The 24,472-nt window shown below is 35.8% G+C and overlaps 2 protein-coding genes across 13 annotated transcripts in view; one reads left to right on the forward strand and one right to left on the reverse strand.

The window, feature by feature from the left end:
* LOC136033881 (G1/S-specific cyclin-E-like) overlaps nucleotides 1-1,243 on the reverse strand; it is a 42,261-nt gene extending 41,018 nt beyond the window's left edge. The window contains exon 1 of the mRNA XM_065714853.1: nucleotides 1,219-1,243. The gene's annotated coding sequence lies outside the window, so the exon portion shown is untranslated. The remainder of the gene's footprint in view (nucleotides 1-1,218) is intronic.
* LOC136033883 (uncharacterized) overlaps nucleotides 1-24,472 on the forward strand; it is a 611,411-nt gene that overhangs the window by 341,620 nt on the left and 245,319 nt on the right. The gene's annotated exons all lie outside the window — the stretch shown is intronic.

Genomic DNA, 24,472 nt, shown 5'->3' on the forward strand with positions numbered 1-24,472 from the left:
CATAGCCTTTTGACTGGTATGAACCAACAGACTACAAGATGGCATGTAAAGTTAAGTTTTAATTAGTTAGTTAGCATTTGAATTGCATACAGACTGTGTTGTCAATAGAATGGAATCTTACAAGTTTTTCTTCAACCTTGAAGTATCTATTAGGATTTACATAAAGAAAATATATTAGGCCTAGTAATAGTAAAAATTGAATAAACAACAATAAAGAAGCAGACACTTTAGAGGAGTAAAATGACCACAGGCTAATTTGAAATTTATAATGGATGCACCAGATATGATCCTTAACTATAGGCCTATACAAAAGTTTGCATATTTTGTGGATTTCTCATTACTTTGTGCACTTACTCTCATCAACAATTGGTTTATAATGACAGGTTAATGCCAATCTAAAAAAAAAAAAATCACCAAACAATTTTACATAGCCTAGGGCTATATTTGACTCTAGTGTGAGGAAGGGGGCTAGGATTACTTTTCAACATCAGCAATCATTATGGTTGAAAAGAGCTCTGAATAAATAATCTAATGGGGTGTTCTTTTTATCCAATTTCTGCTATAGGCCTATTAACCTATTAAAGGTGCTATTAAAGGGTAGCTTATATCACCTTAAAAATTTATGCACAGGGACTGAGTCCTTGTTTTGCTTACCTTCAGAACTTTTTACAAAACTGAGATTTTGAAGTTCAATGTTCAATTTCCTTTTAATGGTTAGGTAAACTCTTGGTAACCCCTTAGTAGGGCTAGGCCTAATAGGCTAAGGATAATAAAATTTACATAGATGAAAAGTCTATTTCTAACAGCCAAGAGAAACAGTTACAACCAAATAGTTTGCAGGCTATGGCTAGAAAAATGACATGATTACAATAGGCCTAGAGTGAAACCATACCCTAAAACTGCCTCCTTGCAATAGATGCATCTTGTTCCTCAATCAATAGGTTTTAAAAGAAAGTACACTAATTCTATATTGATAAAATAATTTAGGAAGCTAAGTTTCAGCTAAAATATAAAGGAAAACACAAGTCACCACATGGCATGGTGCATCAATTTACCTTGCTGAAATTTGCCAATCCTTCTAAATCTTTTGCAAGATCAATCACTTTTTAGATATCCAGAATATTTACAGAATGCAAAAGTCATAAGATATTTAGAGTATTCATTCTCATTCACTCGGAAATAGTTATAAATCTAAACAGGAAAACATCCTATACTTACACTTTCCCTAGGCGCCGATGTATTGATGTTGTAGTTGCAATCCCGGTAAAATAACGCGCTCAAATTTCAGCAGTTTAAATTAAAATATATTAGAAAGAAGTAGCAAAAAGTCAAAACCTACAAGGTTAAAAAAGGCCAGAAATGGTAATTATGGTAAAGATTTGTTACAGATAAGATTAACAAAATCTAATGATTGGTAGTCACATCAAAATTTTCGGCAAATTTGGGCCAAAATATAATAAGCAAAAAAGATGGTATTTCGCATAGATTGATTAGCTTTTATGCATTATCAGAAAATAAAAGCTACATCAGACTTCATTATAAGTAACATTTAAAATATACAAGCTATATTTGTAGGAATTATAATAAATAAAACAAAATTTGGTACTCTTTAGAAAAGTGGTCTGCTGAGAAAAATGGACTTGACTCCTAGTAATGAAACTTTAAAAAATCATAGCTTCTAGTCCATAGTACAGAAATCTGAAGAAAATTCTTAAGTATTTTATGTTTTTTATTTTAATAAGCTTTCTTTTTCCCGCTTACCCGATCAAAAACACACGCCGTTGCGAGCTTTGAATTTCTTCGCCTTATTTTAGAAACTGTGATTGGCTATCACGACAGGCGAAAAGGCGGTCTTAGCGGGTGACTAGTGGGTGGGAAATAGGAGATACCGCGCTTATGTTTCAATGAAGACAATGCGCGAAAAGAAATTGAATGCTTATGGTTTTGATAGCAAAGCGAAAAATGCAGTATTCTTAACCAAAAAAAAAGTTTTTCAGATGTAATGAAACGCACTGTCCTTTAGGAAATTTTATTGCGTCGGATAATCAAATGCTAACGAGCAAATAATAGGCGCACTACTATTAAAGATAACAGCTATATTTGCTTCATAAAGCTACGTTTTCGCGAAATAACGGCTGTTTTTGTGTTTTATATCAGTTTTTTTTTTTAAAGTTCATGTGTCTTAATGTTTTAACAGTTTCGTTGAGACATGTTAAATGAGCTGTTCTAAACGAGCCCTTTAAGCGGTGACTACGTACTATAGCGACCACACATTGTTCTTCATCTGCAATGAAACTGGTTTTCTGTGTCCACTTGGAGATAATCACCTTAGCGTTAGCGAGATAAACGGTACTTATGCTTATATATTTCAATTAAATATTTAATGTATAGAGATGGTTAGGTATTTAATATAATGCGTTCTGGGTGGCCTGCTTTTCATAATTCTCTGTTGTAGTTTCCAAAAATGTGTTACTAAAGTAATTATATTTTCATCATATGTCATGTATTTAATTGTGATTCCCCTAACTTCACTTCTTTGGTGTCGTCGCTATGACACGTAAGTACCAAAAAAAAAAAAAAAAAATTCACTCAGTCCCGTGATTTTAGCTCTACCAATTGTGCATTAAAAGTTAGTAAGAGCAAAGTCGATATGAATAGTTCTGCCTTTTGCTGCAACTGCTATACGTGAGGACAGAAAAAACGGGTTAGAAAAACCTGAACCTGGTGAACCCAGGGCAAAAGTCTCCCAGCTTTAACCCATTCAAGATCGAATATAATTTTATACATTTCATTAAAGAAACATATGAAAGAATTATTATAATATAACCCTTTAAGTATTTCTATTCATTCAATACCCACCGACTTTTTACAAACATCGAATTTAATTTTTTTTTATTTTTGAAACGTTAAAACTATATGTAGTTTACTTCATTATAGATTTTTAATTTAAAGACGTATTTAAAAAGAATATTATAATACGGTGTATTTACTATATTCCACATTATAATAAGCATCATATGAGAATTTTTTATGAAAAAAAAAACTCTAAAAATCTTCAGAATCAAGCATAGAAAGTAAATTTTAGTCTGTTGGAAAAAATGTCAAATACTCACCTTGTAAATTACCGTAGTCGAATTTGAGACAGATACTAAAATATCGCACTAGTATCATAATTTTATTAATATTTTTCAGAATAATGTACGCTGTTTGCTTAGCTTTTTTATTCTAATCCTGAAAACAAGGCTTATACATTAGCTGATAATACGGTAGGGTCCTATTTACCCTTCTAATTATATCAATTAAACTGTGTGTTTTAAATACTAATTTGTTTTTGAATGGATATCAATTTGGTGAAAATAATCGTTTATCCGAAATTTTTTTAGAATCTAAGTTTCGTCCAACACTAGAAAAAAAAAATCTTACTTTATAGATTTGAGAATTTAGGGAGGTTTTGCTAGCCGAGGCTAATTTTATATTTATGGCGTGATGCTAAAGATGCTACTAAGTGGGTAGCGTAATGCTAGTTTTCCCAGAGAGCGGAGATCAGGCTAGGTAGTTTTGTTTTTGATCAAAAGATCACACATCCAATAAAAACTTTGAGATAGCTATTTTGTTCAAAGTTATTGAAAGGTGCGGAAATTAAGTCTTCGAGAATGGCAGCCCCCCCCCACAGCCCTCAGGGCAAGAGTTGAAAGTTATGCTCTGGGGGAATATAGGGTATATATATAGAAAAGGTGACCGTATAAACTTCGGAGGGAGCTCATTGGATTCGTAATCAGAAGTTCTAGTGATATTTTTAAGAATCAGAGTGATCGTGGGGTTGATACCCCCCCCCCACTTCTCATATTTTCCGAAAATGTATCTAATAGAAATTTTGAGATAGTACTTTATTGTTGTAGAAACTTCCAAAACAGCTTCTTGATTGGAAAATAAAGGGTCAGTGATCTTTTAAATAGTCAAAAGTGATTGGAGGGCAACTAACCCACCCCCTTCCCTCACCCACCATTTCCCCAAACATATCCAATCAAAATTTTGAGATAGTCATTTTTTTCAATGTAATTGAAAGGACCGGAAATAATGTTTTTGAGGATGACCCTTCACAGCCCTCAGGGCAAGTTAAATTATGTCCCGGAGTCATTTAAGGTATATATAGAAAGGTTGATCGTGTAAACTTAGTATGGGGCTTGTTGGATTGATAATCGGAAGTTCTAGTGCCCTTTTTATGATTCAGGGTGCTTGGAGGGTGGATACCCCTCACCCAAACCTCGCATTCTCCCGTAATGCATCTGAGAGAAATTTTGACATGACCATTTGCTGAAGTAAAAACTTCGAAAAAACTCATTTGATTAGAAATTGAAAGGGCTATTGCCCTTTTTATTAGTCCAAATTGTTTGGAGGACAGCAAGCTCCCCCCTCCCCAACACCTATCAATTACCAAAACGTATCTAATCAAAATTTTGAGATAGCCATTTTGTTCAGTGTAGTTGAAAGATCTGGAAAGTATGTCTTTGACAACCCCTATATCTTCTCAAGACCAGAATATAATTCGAAATTAACTGAAAAAAAAAGTGGCTATGAGTTGTCAGTTTAGTATGCATATACTGAAATATATTCCTTAAAGTCTTAATAATTTTTAATTTATTAAAGTTAAAAAAGTTGAAATATTTTAAACGTATTTCGTTTATTTAAACCATACATTAAATAACCGAGTCAAACTAAAAACGAGGAAAAATTAATATGAGTAGGACCGACAACACCCATGCATTCTCAAGACCAGAGCATAACTTGTACTATACTGAAGACAAAACACATTTAAAATGTTTTCACTTTGTTTTTACTTGTTTAAAATGTTTTTGCTAGATATATGAAAGGGGAAGGCCTCCCCCTTGCAATCCAATTACAGCGCGAATATCTGCTGCCTTTTTAAGAGCAACAAGAGGCTGGAGGGCAAGCACCCTTTCTCTCAAGCACATTCATTCTCGAAACGGATCCATTAAAAATTTTGAGACATCCATTTCGTTCAGTATAGTAAAACGGTCCAGCAACTATGTCTTTAAGGATATTAGGCAAGTAAACCTCCAAAAATTATGCAATTGGTCCATTATGATTTAAAAACAAATGTTGCTCTAAAATAAATCAAAAGGCATTGTGTTAGATGGTTGCCAATAACATCAACAATATATCGAGAACGACTGGGGGCATTAAGTTGAACTTTCGGAGATACTACAAGTACTACTTCCAATTTAAATAATTCAAAAGAGTGTAGGTGTATCGAGGTTGTCAAAGACCATAGATGAAATCTTTTGGGAATGATATTAAGTTTTATTTTTCAGCTTAACGTCAGAAGCTATAAAATTAAATTAGAAAATACTGTTTGTGTCAGGGTTAAATATTGTTCGGAAAGTTTCTCCAACATACAAATAGCAACCCATACCATTGATTCTTATTGAAAAAAACTGAAAAGATATACAACAATTTTTCCGGGAAAAAGACTATGTCAGTAAAAAACGAACAGAAATTAATTTAAAAAACTTTTTCCACAAGACAAGTTTTACAAAGAAAAGTAAAAAGCTCCATTAAGTCAAGAATGAGCAAAAATTAAGTCAAATAAGCTTCCAAGCGTAAAAATACCACAAACCACCATCAATAAGTAAACGAAACTCAAAACTAACAGAAATTACAATAAATAGCCGAGTCAAACTCAAAACGAGCAAAAATTAACATACGTAGGGCTAATAACCTCTATGCCTTCTCAAGACCGGGACACAATTTGTGCTTTAGTGCAAACCAAATACGTTTGAAATATTTTATCATAAATGACATCATATATGACATATATGACAAATTATTATCATAAATGACAAATTATCAAAACCTTAACGAAGAAATGTCAGTATTTTTGAATTTAACTGACAATCCACGGTCATTTGTTTTTTGTTTTTTTTTCAGTAGAGCGCAAACTGTGTTCTGGTCTTCAGAAAGCATAAGGTTTATCAGCCCTATTCATCTTAATTTTTGCTTGTTTTGAGTTTGACTCGGCTATTTATTGTAATTTCTGTTCTTTTTGGGTTTTATTTATTTATTAATAATGATTCGTGGTAGTTTTACGCTTGGAATATAATTTGGCTTTATTATTGCTCATTCTTGGCTTAATAGAGCTCTTTACTTTTCTTCGAAAAACTTGTCTTGTGGGACAAGTGTTTTGAATTAATTTCATCAAAAGGTAACGAGCTTTATGGATGATTTGGTAAGTATTCCCTCTTTGGTCTCACGTCTGAGGGATTGATTGGAATTCTCAGATAAAGTTTGTTTAGTTTGTTATAGTCGACCTACAGCCTTTTTGGCTAATAATGTATCAGTTAGGCTATTATATACGTATGAACAGTATACACGTATACAATATACGAATATGCATATAATCCTACTGTGTAGCTTGTTGAATCTCTTAGCTTAGCCAGAATTTTCGATAAGAAGGCAATATCAATAGAGGAAAAATTTCAATTTCAACCAAACTTGGCAGAAACTATGTAGATTTGTTTGCAAGATTTTTGTAGAAATTTATTGATTAACGATATTAGTTTTAAGGTAATTCTATCAATTCTGAATTCACCAAAGGCTTTCTCAGACTCAGATAAGTTTTATTTATTCGCTATTTTGATCTAAGTTCTGGCAGATTTTCCGACACATAGAGATTTCCACAGTAATAAGCGGTTTTTATTTTAATCTGTAAGATGTTAAATTAAATGCAAATTAAATGCAAAACGCTGGATAGAAAATGGTCATGTTTAGTGCGTGTTTACCTAGGAGTGGGGGGGGAGGGAGGAAATGCAGTCGCTTCTTTGGGTGAGGTAGATTGTAGATCTAAGTATCGAAATTAACTTGTTTGTAAAACTACATCCCCGTTTAACCGTGAAAATTTTCCTATCCCAGATTTAAGAGAAGTCAATGTTCTCCAATTTTTCTTTCCGAATTATTGGTAACATTTGTTGCGCAGAATAGTTTTATTTTGCTCACCGCACAAAAATAAAATATTCTCAAGGGTTAGTATATCGATTGGTTTGGTTACCTGAACCATGACTAAAGCGAGTAATCCTTCTTGTGAAAAAACTTTTTCATTCGTTTATAATAGGGATCTATTTTTCGATCAAGAGTATTGAAGATTTTTAAAATAAATCTAAACCCATAAAAGACGTGACCAACTAAATTAGCTGTTTCAAATCTTTTTTGGACAATGGAGGCACAGTCTCATCTCATATTCGAGTCGAAAATCCCACCTGGGAAATGTATAGGGAGGAAAGGGGCCCAGGGTTCATCCCTTATTTTTTTTTTGAATTTCTTAGCCCCCCTTATTTTAATTATAAAATATTTGTTATTATTATTACCTCTCTTCCAAAAAAAGATCATGATAGCGTGCCTGAATCCTACCTTTACATATTTAACGGTCTAACCCCTTAAATTAGGATTGATATCTTCTACAAATTAAGCTTGAGTAATGAACCAAAACTCCAAAACGTACAGCGTAAAACAAATCCCGGAATCTATACTAAGAGACGTTATATAAGACGATAAATTTTTCTAGATAATGAGAAGACTAGAAATATACAAATATTGCAAATTCCGTAGCATTCAGAAAAAACATAAAATTTATTCTTAAAAATTGTACAATTGTTAAAAATTGTACCCTTTCTTAAGAAGTTTTTCTTACAATCTTTCACAATTCTGCATCGTTTTTCTATGGGCAGTTCTTTTAAAGAAACATTAAGCATGTATATGTATGTATTACCGCTGCACATACATACATATGTATGCACATACATATGTACATACGTACATATGTATAATACATACATATGTATGTACTACCGCTGCACATGTATATGTATCTATTACAATGTATGTATTACCGCTGCACAAAACTATGAAAGGCTACAGACTACGATAAAGATGCAATTGGCAAACAAATGGAAGTTTTTCTTATCCTGGACTTTTGTGACGATGACAGGGTTATTTACCTTGTCTATCAATGGCCCAATTTGTACTGTTTACTTTACCATGGCAGTTTTACTAACCTAGAAATATTCTTATTTATGCTGCAATTATTACTAAATGTCTTCTGTTTACAAATTTGGTTGCAATATAATGGAATCATTAGATTTTTACAAACGACAAGTCTTGTATATATATATATATATATATATATATATATATATATATATATATATATATATATATATATATATATATATATATATACTATCCTTAAAAACGAGCAATAATTGTGCAAGTATATATGTATTTTTCTCGAAAATTGGTATCCTGGTATTTGGAGAAAATTGGCATCCTGGTATACTCTGGCCTAAGAAAACGATTTAGATAGGTCATAAGATTGACAAAATTCGTTAAGAGCCTTAATTTAGGAGAAAGTATTTATGGGAGTGACGTCATTTTTATATACATCAGTATTGCAATGACGACTAAAAATAGAGTCAGATCAAAACAAGAAGTACATTATTAGAACTGCCTTTTTTGAAATCCCCCTAAATAGGAAAATTGCCGCCCCTTGACTTGATCAGCAAGGGAAATATATTGGCTTGATATATTGGATTGAAAATCAAGAAAAGTGGCTGAAACGACGATATTCTGCATATGCGGCATTTTTTTTCTTTCATTTGATTTTTCTTTTCCTCAGATAGCGGGGCACTGGAGCATCGTAGAGAGTTGTTCAATAGGTCATTTTTAAGTAAATTGATTGGGTTGAAAATTTTCTATAAGTTTTATTACATAAAAACAATTTGTAATTTTGTTGTAAAAAACAATATTTTTTTTAAAATATAATCACTTTTTTTCAAAAAACTATATTTTTCTATAGCACTGTAGTAGATTCTGGTATCATAACTATCAGGAATTTGTCGCCTCTATATAAAAAGTTTCAGTGGATATAGTTGGAACCTAGCAAGGAAAAGATTATAGTGAAAAATCATTACAGTATTTGTAAGCTGCAAAAATATTGGGATATTGTAGTAGCAGTTTCAGTTTAAGAAATGAAACTAGAAACATTCCTAAAAAAAAATTTAAATGAGTTTTATTTTGTACGTAATCAAAAGCATTTAGATATCTATATATATATATATATATATATATATATATATATATATATATATATATATATATATATATATATATATATATATATATATATATATATATATATAAATAAGTTTTTTGTTTGTGTGTCTGTCTGTCTGTCCGCATATGACGTCTGAATTATTTCATCATAAACCAATTCAAAAACGAATGTATTCAAGCCGAAGTAGCTGAGTTGGTAAAGCGTTATGTTCCAGGTTCTAGGTCCGAGAGGTTCCAGGTTCGAACCTTGGCTTTAGCATTAATACAAAAGAAGAAAAAAACTAAAAAAGGTAAAAACTACAAAAAGAAAACTAAAAAGAAAATACTAAAAAAACTAAAAAAGCTAAAAAAAACTATTAAAAAAAAACTAAAAAAAGGTTAAAAAACTAAAAACTAAAAAAGAACAAAAACTAAAAAAAAACTAAAAAAAAGGTAAAAACTGCAAAAAACTAAAAAGAAAAATAAAATAAAAACTAATAAAAAAACTAAAAAACTGAAAACTGAAAAAGAAAAAAAACTAAAAAAAGGAAAAAAAACTGAAAAATAAAGGAGAAAAAGAAAACTAAAAACCGGGACACAGGGAATATAAATGACGATCGGGACACTCAAAGAGAAATTACAGACTGGGACACTGGGACACAATTAACGACCGGGACATATAAATGACGACCGGGACACTCAAAGATAAATTACAGACCGGGACACCGGGACAGAAAAAAAACTAAAAACTAATAAAAAAAACTAAAAAAACTAAAAACTGAAAAAGAAAAAAAACTAAAAAAGGAAAAAAACTGAAAAATAAAGGAGAAAAAGGAAACTAAAAACCGGGACACAGGGAATATAAATGACGACCGGGACACTCAAAGAGAAATTACAGACTGGGACACTGGGACACAAGTAACGACCGAGACATATAAATGACGACCGGGACACTCAAAGATAAATTACAGACCGGGACACCGGGACACAAATGACGACCGGGACACCGGGAATATAAATGACGACCCGGACGCTCAAAGAGAAATTACAGACTGGGACACTGGGACACAAGTAACGACCGAGACATATAAATGACGACCGGGACACTCAAAGATAAATTACAGACCGGGACACCGGGACACAAATGACGACCGGGACACCGGGAATATAAATGACGACCCGGACGCTCAAAGAGAAATTACAGACTGGGACACTGGGACACAAATGACGACCGGGATACTGGGAATATAAATGACGACCGGGACACAGGGACACAACTACAATGGGGATGCCGGGGGCAGAGGGGGATATATAAATGACGACGGGGACACAGGGAATGTTCAATTAGCAATCACCATCAACAAACCTCAAGGGTAATCATTAGAATAATGAGGTATAGATCTGAATACGGATTGTTTTTCCCATAGACAATTTTATGTTGCATGTTCAAGAGTCGGTAAACCTGACAATCTATTTATATGCACAGACAATGGGACATCGAAGAATGTTGTATATTCGCAAGTTTTACGTAATTAAAAACATATATATATATATATTTATCCATATTCACAGGTGGGACACAGGGACACAACTACAATGGCGCGTAACTAATATGACGCGTAACGACTTACGCGCGCGGGGGGGCTTGGGGGGCGCAAAGCGCCTCCCCAACAGCTAGTCTATATATATAAAAATTTACTGTCCGGTTGTCTTTCCGTCTGTCTGTCATTAAGTATGACGTCAATATATTTATAAAAAAATAACTTAAAAAACTTAAAAGAATTAAAAACTATCTTCTATAAAAAAAAACTGAAAAAAAACTAAAAGAAAACTAAAAAAGAAAAAAAAACTAAAAAGAAAAAATAAAAAAACTAAAAACTAAAAAAAGAAAACAACTAAAGAAAGAAAAAAAAAGAAAAGAAGAAACAAAAGAACTAAAAAAGAAAAGAACAAAAAAGAAAAAAACTAAAAATAAGGAAAATCTAAAAAAAATTAAAAAAAAAGAAAAAACTAAAAAAAGAAAACTAAAAAGAAAAGAACAAAAAAAAGAAAAAATAAAAATAAGGAAAAACTAAAAAAAGAAAAACTAAAAAAGAAAACTAAAAAAAAGACAGATAAAAACTAAAGAAAAAGAAAAAAACGAAAAAAAACTAGGTAAAACAAAAAATAAACTAAAAAAAACTAAAAAAAGGAAAAAAAGATTAAACTAAAAAAAGAAAAAACTAAAAAAGAAAAAAACCTAAAAAAGAAAAAACTAAAAAAAGAACAAGTAAAATAAAAGACAAAAACTAAAGAAAAAGAAAAAAAGAAAAAATGAAAAAACTAAAAAAACTAAAAAAGAAAAAAGACTGAAAAAAAAACCTCAATTAGGTAAAAAACTGAAGAAACTAAAAAGAAAAAAAGAAAACAAACTAAGAAACTTCAAAAAATAAAAATAAAATAAAAAAAACGAAAAAGAGGAAAAAGAAGCCTGCCGCGTGCCATGGTGGGGCCCGGCCGGGGCTCAGCACTGTCTGCGGTTAGAACACAAGGGACAACGAGAATCCATATATAGAAGCCTGCCACGTGCCATGCTGGGACCCTGTGGCGAAGCCGCCGGGACCAAGCACTGTCTGCGGTAGAACACAAGGGACAATGAGAATCCATATATAGAAGCCTGCCGCGTGCCATGCAGGAGCCCGGCGGCGAAGCCGGTGAGACCCAGCTAGTAGTTACATAAAATGTAGTAATTCCTTTTTAACAAATAATCTGATTTTTGAATTGAAACTAGAGTAATCCCTTCAAATTTTCAATAAAATAATCTTTATTTCATTTATCATTAAAACTATTATGTAAACTGTAAAAAAAATTTTGGAGTCCGAGCAGTAATTTTAATTTTTTGATTAAAAGTAGAAAAATGACTGAAAATTTTAAAATTAGTTTTAATTTTTGATAGTTACATTAGCGAACGAACTGTAGCCCCTCTTAATTGAAGGGATTGAGGTATTGAAGGGATTCATTAAATAGATGTTGATAAAACATATACTTATCTTTAGATAAGATAGTATAACACAAATTTGCTTAAAAAATTTTCTTAAGAAATCATCGTAGGTAAAAATTTCCCATACCGGTAATTGAACTCGGGTCAAATGGATCAGAGCCACCTTTCCTAGGCACTCGACCATACATGATACGTTAAAATGAATGATTGATGCAGTTTATGTTAAGGGTCAAACTATAGCCAATAGTAATTGAAAGTTACATAAAGGATCAGTATAGTGATAAATAGGGATTATGTCATTTTCATTCGTATCATGGTTATAGAGATAGATGACACCTAGTAAAGAGAATAACAACAGATCTAGTAACTGAAAGCTGAGATAAAACAAATATCATTTGAAAAGCTGTTTTCTAGGGTATGGTGCTGTATTTGACTTACTTAACTGACTGATCCTCTGAGGTTCGTCTCTTACTATTCAAACTAAGGAAAAACCGTAAGCCTTTTCCTGTTTGCAAATTATCTTTCAAAAATTTTACTTTTAAAGAATTACTTTAGGCAGTGCAATAGTGCAGCCTAAGTAAAGAGCGATTCGTGCACAAAGTATCTTTTAGACCAGGGCCCTTTGCATAGAAGGAGTTGTCTTAGAAACTTCAGAAAGGAATCATTCGATTGGAAATTGAAGGGGCTAGTGCCCTTTTTAAGATCCAAAAGTGACAGGATGGCAACCAACATTCCCCTCATGCCCATTATTCCCCAAGGACACCCATAAAATTTTCTAAAATCTATAACATTGTGCTATATCTCTGTAGATGTTTTGTTTATTTTAGTTTTCAGTTTTATTCTAGTTTTCTATTGTTATTATTTAAACTGCAAAAATATTTATGGTGTCTGAGCAAAAATTCTAATTTTTAGTTCAAACTAGAAAAGTACCTCCTAATTTAAAAATTACTTCAGTTTTTTATTAGGTTCTAACTGCTCGATGTGAGATTTTACGGCTTTAAACATTGAAAACCATTCTTCAATAATGATATATTACGTAGATCTCAGTTGCGAAAAACGGAAATGTACGACTGGCACATGCGCTGATCCTGAGAAACCACAATACAAAACAGAAGTGATATTTGAAGTGCCATCATCCATGCCACCATCTGAAGACAGCGAAATTCAGTTCTGTTTAAGAGATCCGAGCGGTTTCACTAGCTTGGGAGCCGGAAAAATTGGAAATAGCAAAATATTTAGCCTGAAAGATTTTTCCGATAATATCGAAAAGAAAATCCAAATTTTTAAAAACCAGCAGATTGTTGGTAGTATCTTTGTGAAGGTTAGTAAACGTAAATATGGTGAAAGACAATATTTGTATGTCGGTGAATCCTTTAATATAGTATATCAAAACTGTAGCTACCTTTACGACCACAATACAGATGAAAGTTACATAATCCGCATACGGTTCGATTCCATGTTTTCACCCTGGATCCTGTTCAGTATTTACGATCCAGGGTCCTGGATCCAGGGTAAGATGTATAGTAGTATATGCTCTTGTAGAACCGACTGACGGAGACACTAGTGACTCGGATGGATTTCGCTTACAGTTAAAGATTGAAAAGACAGGATACCAGGTCTAGGATACCAGGACACCAGATATATGGTGTTTTCATTAAGAATTCCACGAACAAACATCAGCGCGCAACAAGTTCCACGAACAAAATCTGTTTCACGAGGAGAAAAAACAATGTACAAGTTTCACGAAGGGAAAAATCAACCTGCAACAAGTTTCACGAACAGAAAATCACCGCGCAGCAAGTTCTATGAACAAAAAAATCAGCACGCAACAAGCTCCATGTGATTGGTTATCCTTTCAGTGGAAAAATGATACTTATCGAAAACGTATAGTAAAATGGCTATCGTCAATGACCAGCCATAGATTACCACGGAGGCAGCTGCATAAACAAAACTGACGAAATCTTAGAATTGACGAAACTTAAAGCGAAATTGGTGGAATCGGAGTTGTGGAATTTGGGACGGAAGTGGGGGATCTGGAACATACAAAGCTGGACCCAGATTTGGAATGGTTTAAACCAGAGTGGAAACCAGCAGAATCGGAGGTGGAACCGCTTTAACCGAGGATCAAAAGTGGGGGGGAGTAGAATCGGATATAACTTTATAAAGAAAAATATTTGAAAAAAAATTCAAATAGTGATAATAAATTCAAATAATCTTGATAATTCAAGAGTGATAATGGGGTGCCAGAGGGTCAGTCATAATGTTACCCGACGGTGTGAAATGACATGGTATATCACAAAGAGTTGGCCTGCAAAAAACACAAACAAATGGATTGAATGCATGATTTTTTAACGAGAAAATATTTGTAAAATGTCTTAAGATGATAATATGTATCATAGGGATCCCACAAGCCAGTCACGTATTTGGATATTGGCGTGAATCGCTATGGAGGGCATCACATTGAGGGGTAGCTGGCAAAAACACGGATCAATGGACATTAAGCATGATTTTGTAAGGACAATATCCCAAGAATGATAATCCATATCATAGGGTTTTCACGGGGGAAAGTGACATACTTTTATGGTGAAGTGAATTGCCAAGGATGACACCTCGTTGATAGGTTGTGGAAGGTGCCATGTGCCATTTATATTTTGACACGGTGAGGTGAATAGCTTGGACTGACATGTCCTACAGCTTAAAGTTAAGGTGAGAGTTGGTAAAAGAATTTTTCAGCGATTGGGGGACTGAAACCTAATATCCAGTCAAAGAAATAAGGTATTTTTATTAAGGCCTCTCAGAAATAGCTCTTAATATGGTTTAAATTAAACTTATCTAATAACAACCCTCCCACTCTGGAATTTCTTGTTAGGGTGGGCTAACCACATATTGTCACAGTGGCGTAAACATGCATAGCCATGGCTAAAAAAACATACCCTTTCCATTAAAACCTCACATAAATAACTCTTAATTCGGTTTAAATTTATCTTTAGTAGCAAACCTCCACTCTGGAATCGGTACTAGAAGGCCCCCGACAGGAATGGATGTAAGGGGGGCCCTTCTGGAATTTCTCACTAAGGGATGTGTCAGCCACTAATTGTTACTTTGGCGTGAATATACATAGCCATGGCTCAAAGAAAAGTAGCATTTCCATTAAAACCTATCAGAAATAACTCTTAATCTGGTTTAAATTTATCTCTAATAGCAAACCCCCCTCGCGAATGGATTATTAGGGAGCCCCGTTGGAATTGCATGTTTGGGGGCTCTCTTGAATTGCTTGCTAGAGTTCCTTGGCCCCTGGTGGAAATGGATGATAGGAGATTCCAATGTGACTGCTCGTTAGGGGGAGGGTCAGACATATATTTTCACAGTGGCGTGTATATGCATAGTCATGGCACGTGGAGATTTCTCAAACTGTCAATGTTATAGAATGTTACCAAAAAGCAAAACCAGGCTTGCGGTTCAAAGAGAAAGGGCCAGATTAGGAATGTGCAATTTACGTCAACGAAGGCGTGTCGAGGAACTACCAGAGCAACGCAAAACCAGACTTGCTGCTGAAAGAGAAAGTAAAACAAGAAGGCGTGTCGAGGAATCACAAGAGCAACGTGAAAACAGGCTTGCGGCTTCAAGAGATAATGCTAGATTAGGAATGTGCAATTTACGTCAACGAAGGCGTGTCGAGGAACTACCAGAGCAACGCGAAACCAGACTTGCTGCTAAAAGAGAAAGTGAAAAAAGAAGGCGTGTCGAGGAATCACAAGAGCAACGTGAAAACAGGCTTGCGGCTGATGAGAAAGTAAGAAAAGAAAGCGTGCCGAGGAATCACAAGAGCAACCTGAAAATTATCGCATGGCATTCAGGTACAGCCCAGTCGATGATTATAGTAGATGTGTTCAAATCGGGACTATGTCTAAAATTTGTCCCTATTGCAAGGCCTTGAAATTTAATGGTGAAACAATGGGAATGTGTTGCGCCTCAGGGAAAGTTAAACTTCCTCTACTGGCTGCACCCCCAGAGCCATTGAAGACTTTGCTTACTGGAACTACGTCAGAATCTAAGCGTTTTTTATCAAACATCAGAAAATATAACTCATGTTTCCAAATGACGTCGTTTGGTGCCCAAATTGAAAATCAAGATCAATTTATGCCTACTTTCAAAGTAAAAGGGCAAATTTATCATAGAGCAGGGTCCCTTCTACCATTCTCAGGCGAGAATCATAAATTTTTACAATTGTACTTCATCAGTGATAAAAAATTCTGAATTGAATACACGTTACGAAATTTCTCCCAACGTTCAAAGGACAATCGTTTCCCAATTGCAACATCTTTTCCACGAAAATAATAATTTAGTGCGTCTATTCAAAACAGCCATCGATTTGATGCCTACTGATACGCATAAAATTGTTATTTCCGCTGACAAAACGCCTCCTGGCCAACATGTGTGTAGATACAATGCTCCAACTGTCGACGAAGTGGCAATCGTTATGGTCGGTGATCAGTTTTTACCTCAAGATATTATTCTTCATAAGCGAAACGCTCAGTTGGTAAGAATTGCTGAAACTCATCGATGCTGCGATGCCCTACAATATCCTATCATTTTTTGGGATGGAGCCGACGGCTATCACTTTAATATTAAATTGATGAATCCAGCCACTAACAAAGAAATTAATAAGAAATGCAGTACAATGCATTATTATTCCTATACACTAATGATTCGGCAGGATGAAGACAATTATATTTTAAAATGCCGTCTGAATCAGACCAAGCTCCGCACTGAACAATACATTCATTTGCGAGATGCAGTTGTAAATGACGGTAATACCACAAACGTTGGAAGATTAACGATTTTACCTTCGTCACATGCTGGCAGTCCCCGTCATATGCATGAATATGCTCAAGATGCTATTGCGTATGTTCGTCTCTATGGTCGTCCAGATTTATTTATTACATTTACATGTAATCAATCTTGGGACGAGATACAGCAGCTTTTACTTCAAGGACAATCGGCGGTTCATAGACATGACATTATGGCCCGTGTCTTCCGGCAAAAGTTGAAATCACTGATAAACTACATAGTAAAACTTGAAGTGTTTGGGTCAGTGCGATGCTGGGTGTATTCAGTGGGATGGCAAAAACGAGGTTTGTCACACGTACATATACTAATCTGGCTACATTATAAAATTACTTCTAACGAAATTGATGATGTGATTTCCACTGAAATACCTGATGAAAATGTCGATAAGGGGTTATATGATATTTTTGTAAAAAATATGATACATGGACCCTGCGGTGCACTGAAAGAAAATTCACCATGCATGGCCAAAGGAAGGTGCACAAAGCAATATCCTCGACTTTTAGTATCCAACACAATTACTGGCAATGATGGTTACCCACAATATAGAAGAAGATCTACTGAAGATGGCGGTAAAACAGCAATAATAAAGAAGAGTAACGGTACCACCATCGAAGTAGATAACCAGTGGGTTGTTCCATATTCCCCATTATTATCAAAAACATTTAATGCACATATAAGCGTTGAATACTGTCACTCCAGTAATGGCAATCAAATACATATTACGTCAACAAAGGCAGTGACATGGCACTGCAGTGACATGGCAACAAGATATAAACAAAATCGTACAATATCAGGCTGGAAGATACATAAGCAGTAATGAAGCTGTTTGGCGAATTCTTTCATTTCCGATACATGAACGTAGTCCAGCTGTTGTTCACTTAGCGGTACATTTACAGAGTGGTCAATGTTTTTATTTTTCGGAATCCAACGTGCAACAAAGAGCCCTGAATCCACTGGATACAAAGTTAACTGCTTTCTTTTCGCTATGCAAAAATGATTCTTTTGCAAAAAAACTGCTGTATACTGAAGTGCCTTCGTATTACACGTGGAATACTAAAAGTAAAGTATTTGAACGTCGAAAACAGGGTAAGTCAGTCGACGGCCAACCTACCATCTTCAAAGATACCACGATAGGAAGGCTACACACCGTTCACCCCAATCAACATGAATGCTTCTTTCTACGCCTGCTTTTGGTGAATGTACCCGGTCCGACGTCCTTTGAGTATTTGAGAACTGTAAACGGTACTATACATGACACTTACCGTAGTGCATGCCAAGCTCTGAATTTATTGGAGAATGACCAACACTGGGATAACTGCATCAATGACGCGTGCGACACGTCAACTCCAAGTCAAATTCGTGCATTGTTTGGCATCATACTAACAACTTGCTCTCCATCAGCTCCTACAGAGTTATGGGAAAAATATAAATCAAAAATGTCCGAAGATATACTCCATCGAAAACGGTTAGAGACGTCAGATATGACTTTTGATTTTACATTAGAAATTTATAACTACACTTTAGTTATTATAGAAGATTTGTGCGTATGTATGGCAAACAAACCTCTTCAGGATTTGGGAATGCCTTCACCTAATCGTACCGCTGCTGTTTCGACATGTGTAGAATTGAATCGTGAACAAAGTTACACTACGAGTGATCTATTGTCGTATGTACAAAATAACATTTCCAAGTTAACGTCGGAACAAAAAGACATTTATGATACGATAATGCATTGTGTCGATAACAACGTTGGAGAAATTTTCTTTTTGGATGCGCCAGGAGGTACTGATAAAACGTTTGTGATAAAACTGATTCTGGCATCAATTCCATCAAAAAATGATATAGCGTTGGCAATTGCGTCGTCCGGAATAGCCGCAACGTTGCTTCCTGGTGGAAGAACTGCTCATTCCGCTTTGAAATTGCCTCTGAATTTGCATTCTACAGAAACTCCCACGTGCAGTATTTCCAAATCATCTGGGATGGGTAAAGTATTGCAGCAATGCAAACTTATTATTTGGGACGAGTGCACAATGGCACACACAAAATCGCTCGAGGCTCTGGATCAATGTTTGAAAGATTTACGAGGGAATTCGAAACCCTTTGGCAGCACATTAATATTGCTTGCGGGAGATTTCAGGCAAACATTACCTATAATACCTAGATCAACCCCTGCAGACGAAATGAATGCTTGCCTGAAAAATTCTAATTTATGGGCACACGTAAAAACATTAAAATTAACTACAAATATGCGTGTCCGATTGGAAAACGTTGACTCTGGTCAAACATTTTCAGATCAATTGCTGGCAGTTGGAAACGGAAAGCTCCCAGTAGACTCAATTTCAGGACGTATACAACTACCTGCTGAATTCTGTAATTTAGTGACGTCCAAAAATAAATTGATTGAAAAAGTATTTCCGAATATTCTAAACAATTATAAAAATAATAAATGGCTAAGTGAAAGAGCGATTCTAGCACCCAAAAATATAGACGTCCACGAAATCAACAATATTGTTTGACCAAGATTCGAGACCAAGCAGTCCTTTACAAGTCAGTCGACACAGTTTTGGAACCAAATGAGGCGGTTAATTATCCATCTGAATTTTTAAATTCCGTGGATCTTTCAGGGTTTCCACCACACGTGCTACAACTAAAAATAGGCGTACCAATAATACTGTTAAGAAATATTAACCAACCAAAGCTTTGCAATGGCACGGGACTTGCCGTAAAAAAAAAAACAATGGAAAACGTAATAGAGGCCACAATCTTGACAGGGCCTTTTGAGGATGAGGCTGTTCTTATTCCTCGCATTCCCATGATTCCAACGGATCTGCCTTTTCAATTTAAAAGATTGCAATTCCCAATTCGATTAGCATTTGCAATCACCATCAACAAAGCTCAAGGTCAATCATTAGAAAAATGTGGTATAGATCTTAATACTGATTGATTTTCCCATGGACAATTGTACGTTGCATGTTCGAGGGTCGGTAAACCTGACAATCTATTTATATGCAGCGACAATTGGACAGCGAAGAATGTTGTATATTCGCAAGTTTTACGCACTTAATTTGTATTGTCTATATAAAAACGTCTATATTTTATCAATATAAAAACGAGTTGTGTCTATGCATGTTTGTTTGTTTGTAAAAAGAGCGTTTGCATATGACGTCATTATTAGTACATAAGGCTTTGTATATGCACAGACAATGGGAAAGCCAAGAATGTTGTATATTCGCAAGTTTTACGTAGTTCAAAACACATATATAAATCTATCTATATTCATAGCTGGTGCACAGGGACAAAACTACAATGGCGCGTAACTAATATGGCGCGTAACGACTTACGCGCTCGGGGGGGGGGCTTGGGGGGGGCGCGAAGCGCCCCCACCAACTTAGTGTTGGGGTGGCGCGAAGCGCCACCCCAACAGCTAGTTCATCATATTTTTGTTTATATTCTATGCTATTTCAGATTTTTTCACGTTTTGTTTTTTTCATTTGTTCAACTGCGACTGCTTTTTCTGTGATTTAATGGTAGGGCCCCGTTGGAATTGAGTGCTAGGACTCCGATAGAATTGGTTGCTGGGGTTTCCCTTGGAATTGGTTGATTTTCCCCGGTTGAAATGGTTGCTAGGGGCTCCCCAATGAAATTGGAAGCTAAGGCCCCGATAGAACTGGATGCTAGGCCTCCGACTGAAATTGGATGCTAGGGCAGCCGGTTTTTAGGCTAGGTGCCTCATTTAAATTGAATGCTAGGGCTTCAACGGAATTAAATGTTTGAGCCTCGGTGGAATTGGTTGTTAGGGACCCGTTGGAATTGGTTGCTAGATTCCGGCCGTATTGAATTCTAGGACCTCGTTGGTTAGGTTAGGGGGTCCCCGATGATAATGGTTGCTAGGATTCCCAATGAAATTTGATGCTAGCGCCCCTTAGGCCCCCGGATGAAATGGTTGCTAGGGCCCCGGTGGTTACGTTAGATGAGAGCCACTGATGAAATTGGATGCTAGTCCCCCCACAGTGAAATTGGGCTATGTTAAGTGGTTATGTTAGGCTATGGAACCCCCGGTTAAATTTGATGCTAGGGGTCCCGTTAGAATTGCTCGTTAGGGTCCAGCGTCTTGAAGGTCCCCCACTAGTGGGCCCTTGAGGTTTAACCTACCTTGCCTTCGTAGGTTTTATAAGAATTAGATAAACTTTTTGGTAATAACTGAAAAAATCATGAAGAAAAACGTCTTGAAGAAAATGTCTTAAAAACGTCTTGAAATGTCTCGAAACCTCTTGAAAAATTTCTTCAAGAAAGAATGTCTTAAAAACATCTTTTAAATATGTTTAAACGTTTTGAAAAGTCTTAAAGAAAAATGTCTTACAAATTTCTTAAAATACCTCTAACAATTCCTATTACATAACAACCACGGTAATCCTAGAGTAAGGAAGCTCTGGCCCTCGTAAGGTGTTTAAGCATAACAACCATGGAAAAAACAAGCCCTATGACGTAATTATTAAAAATTACATCATAGAGAATGTTTTTAATTAACCTTACGGAGAATTTTGGATCCCAATTAAAATAATCACAATTATCATAGCTCTTTACGAGGACAGCGAATGCTGCATCAAAACACCCGAAGCCAAACCCGAAACTTTCGAATTCTATCTGGCGTCAAACAAGACTGTGTTGCCGTTACTTTTCGTCATAATCATCGACTTTATTCTCCACAGCTCCGAGACCGGTGGTAGCAAACTTTCTGCCGAAGTGACAGCTGGTGACCTAGATTTTGCAGATGATATTACAATACTACAGTCGCGCAAGGAACGCCTGCAATAACTTCTAAAGAGGGTCAGCGAAAAAGCAAGCCAACTTGGCCACCCCCCCCCCCCCCCGAGAAAAAGACAACAACTTATGAACGTTATTTTATTCCAAAAATCATGAGATTTAATGCCTGAACCTCCCTTCATGCCCCCCTCCCCCAACCAATAAAACTTATCAACGATATTCTAACCCAAAAATCATAGGGATTCAGCTGAATTTTATTAGCTCTTGCCTATATTCTTCACTGCAAACAAGAGTATGGCTACTCCGTGTTTCCCTAACGGTAAAAGCATAAAGCCTACTGAGGCTGCTAGGATTCCCAGTGAAATTTGATGCTAGCGCCCCTAAGGCCCCCGGATGAAATGTTTGCTAGGGCCCCGGTGGAATTGGATGCTAGTCCCCCCCCCCGCAGTGAAATTGGGCTATGTTAGGCTATGGAACCCCCGGTTAAATTTGATCCAGCGTCTTGAAGGTCCCCCACTAGTGGGCCCTTGAGGTTTAACCTACCTTGCCTTCGTAGGTTTTATAAGAATTAGATAAACTTTTTGGTAATAACTGAAAAAAATCATGAAGAAAAACGTCTTGAAGAAAATGTCTTAAAAACGTCTTGAAATGTCTCGAAACCTCTTGAAAAATTTCTTCAAGAAAGAATGTCTTAAAAACATCTTGAAATATGTTTAAACGTTTTGAAAAGTCTTAAAGAAAAATGTCTTACAAATTTCTTGAAATGCCTCAAACAATTCCTATTACATAACAACCACGGTAATCCTAGAGTAAGGAAGCTCTGGCCCTCGTAAGGTGTTTAAGCATAACAACCATGGAAAAAACAAGCCCTATGACGTAATTATTAAAAATTACATCATAGAAAATGTTTTTAATTAACCTTACGGAGAATTTTGGATCCCAATTAAAATAATCACAATTATCATAGCTGTTTACGAGGACAGCGAGTGCTGCATCAAAACACCCGAAGCCAAACCCGAAACTTTCGAATTCTATCTGGCGTCAAACAAGACTGTGTCGCCGTTACTTTTCGTCATAATCATCGACTTTATTCTCCACAACTCCGAGACCGATGGTAGCAAACTTTCTGCCGAAGTGACAGCTGATGACCTAGATTTTGCAGATGATATTACAATGCTACAGTCGCGCAAGGAACGTCTGCAATAACTTCTAAAGAGGGTCAGCGAAAAAGCAAGCCAACTTGGCCAACCCCCCCCCCCCCCCCGAGAAAAAAACAACAACTTATGAACGTTATTTTATTCCAAAAATCATGAGAGCTAATGCCTGGACCTCCCTTCATGCCCCCCTCCCCCAACCAATAAAACTTATCAACGATATTCTATTCTAACCCAAAAATCATAGGGATTCAGCTGAATTTTATTAGCTCTTGCCTATATTCTTCACTGCAAACAAGAGCATGGCTACTCCGTGTTTCCCTAACGGTAAACGCATAAAGCCTACTGAGTATTTGGCTCTTTACTAAAACCAATTATGCTACAAATATTTTCTGTTGTGTTATTACAACATTGAAAATAAAGGGAAATTGCAGTGAAACTAGACCAAGATTTACCAATAGGCCCTGCGCCGTTCACTATTCTTGAAATTTTGAGGATTTCCCCGACAATCTTGCAAAAATGGAGCGGCAAAAACGCTTGGGCCAAGAAGCACCAAAGCTTTAAATCCAATTATTTAAAAATCTAATGATTTAATTGAAATATTCAGCTGGTTAGCTTCCAGCTATTAATAGCAAATATTCAGTTTAATTTTATCAGTTCTTGCCAAAACTGCAAATTTATTTGGAATAAAAAATTATTTTGAAATAGGTAATATTGAAAAACTTGAAACTTTGGCATTCAAAAACGAACAGAAATTAATTAAAAGAACAATTTCTAAAAAAAGGAGTTTTTTAAAGAAAAATAAAGGCCATGTTAAACCTAAGATAAGAAAAAATAGAAACCTACAATCATTCAAACTCATAACCACCAGAAATCAAGGAGGCACACTCGTGCCTCTATAAAGAGGCGACAAACGACAATGTTAAGCGATCTTCGGTTCCAGTGGTCGCAGAGGGATGGGGAGGGATGCATTTCGTAGCCCGAGCTCCAACTAAGAAACCTGCAAAATTTCATCCCCCTCCAACTTTTCCTTCATGGGGAAAATCTGGCCGAAAGTTTCGACCCGTCAACCCCAGCCCCCCTTTAACGTTGTCCGATCGGGCTGAAATTCACAAGTTAAGGTCCCATAGGGCCCAGGAGCTTATCCGCGAAATTTCAGCTTGATCGGATTACTCCTTCCCTGTTTTCCAGAAACCACGCATAGCCACTTAAAATTCATTTACTTTTTTTTCCCTAGACGCCTACAGGTCACATCCGACATCGGATCTGGGTGTACGAAGACTCATTCGATGCGGAATTCTCCGAGTAATTTTCCTGGAAAGTTTCGTAGGAAAATCTTATCCCCCCGAAAGTTTCGACCCTCCAACCCCCCCCCCCCCTCCCCTTTTAACGTTGTCCGATCGGGCTGAAATTCACAAGTTAAGGTCCCCTACGGCCCAGGAGCTTATCCGCGAAATTTCAGCTCGATCCGATAACTCCTTCCCTGTTTTCCAGAAACCACGCATTAGCTATTTAATTAACGGATTTCTCTCCATAAGAGCCCATGTTAATTTGAAATTTTCAAAAGTTATTGAGAAGTTATATTTACACACATGCAAGTTATTAGCTCAGTTGGTAA

Source organism: Artemia franciscana, chromosome 12 (genome assembly GCF_032884065.1).
Source record: "Artemia franciscana chromosome 12, ASM3288406v1, whole genome shotgun sequence".
Lineage (NCBI taxonomy): Eukaryota > Metazoa > Arthropoda > Branchiopoda > Anostraca > Artemiidae > Artemia > Artemia franciscana.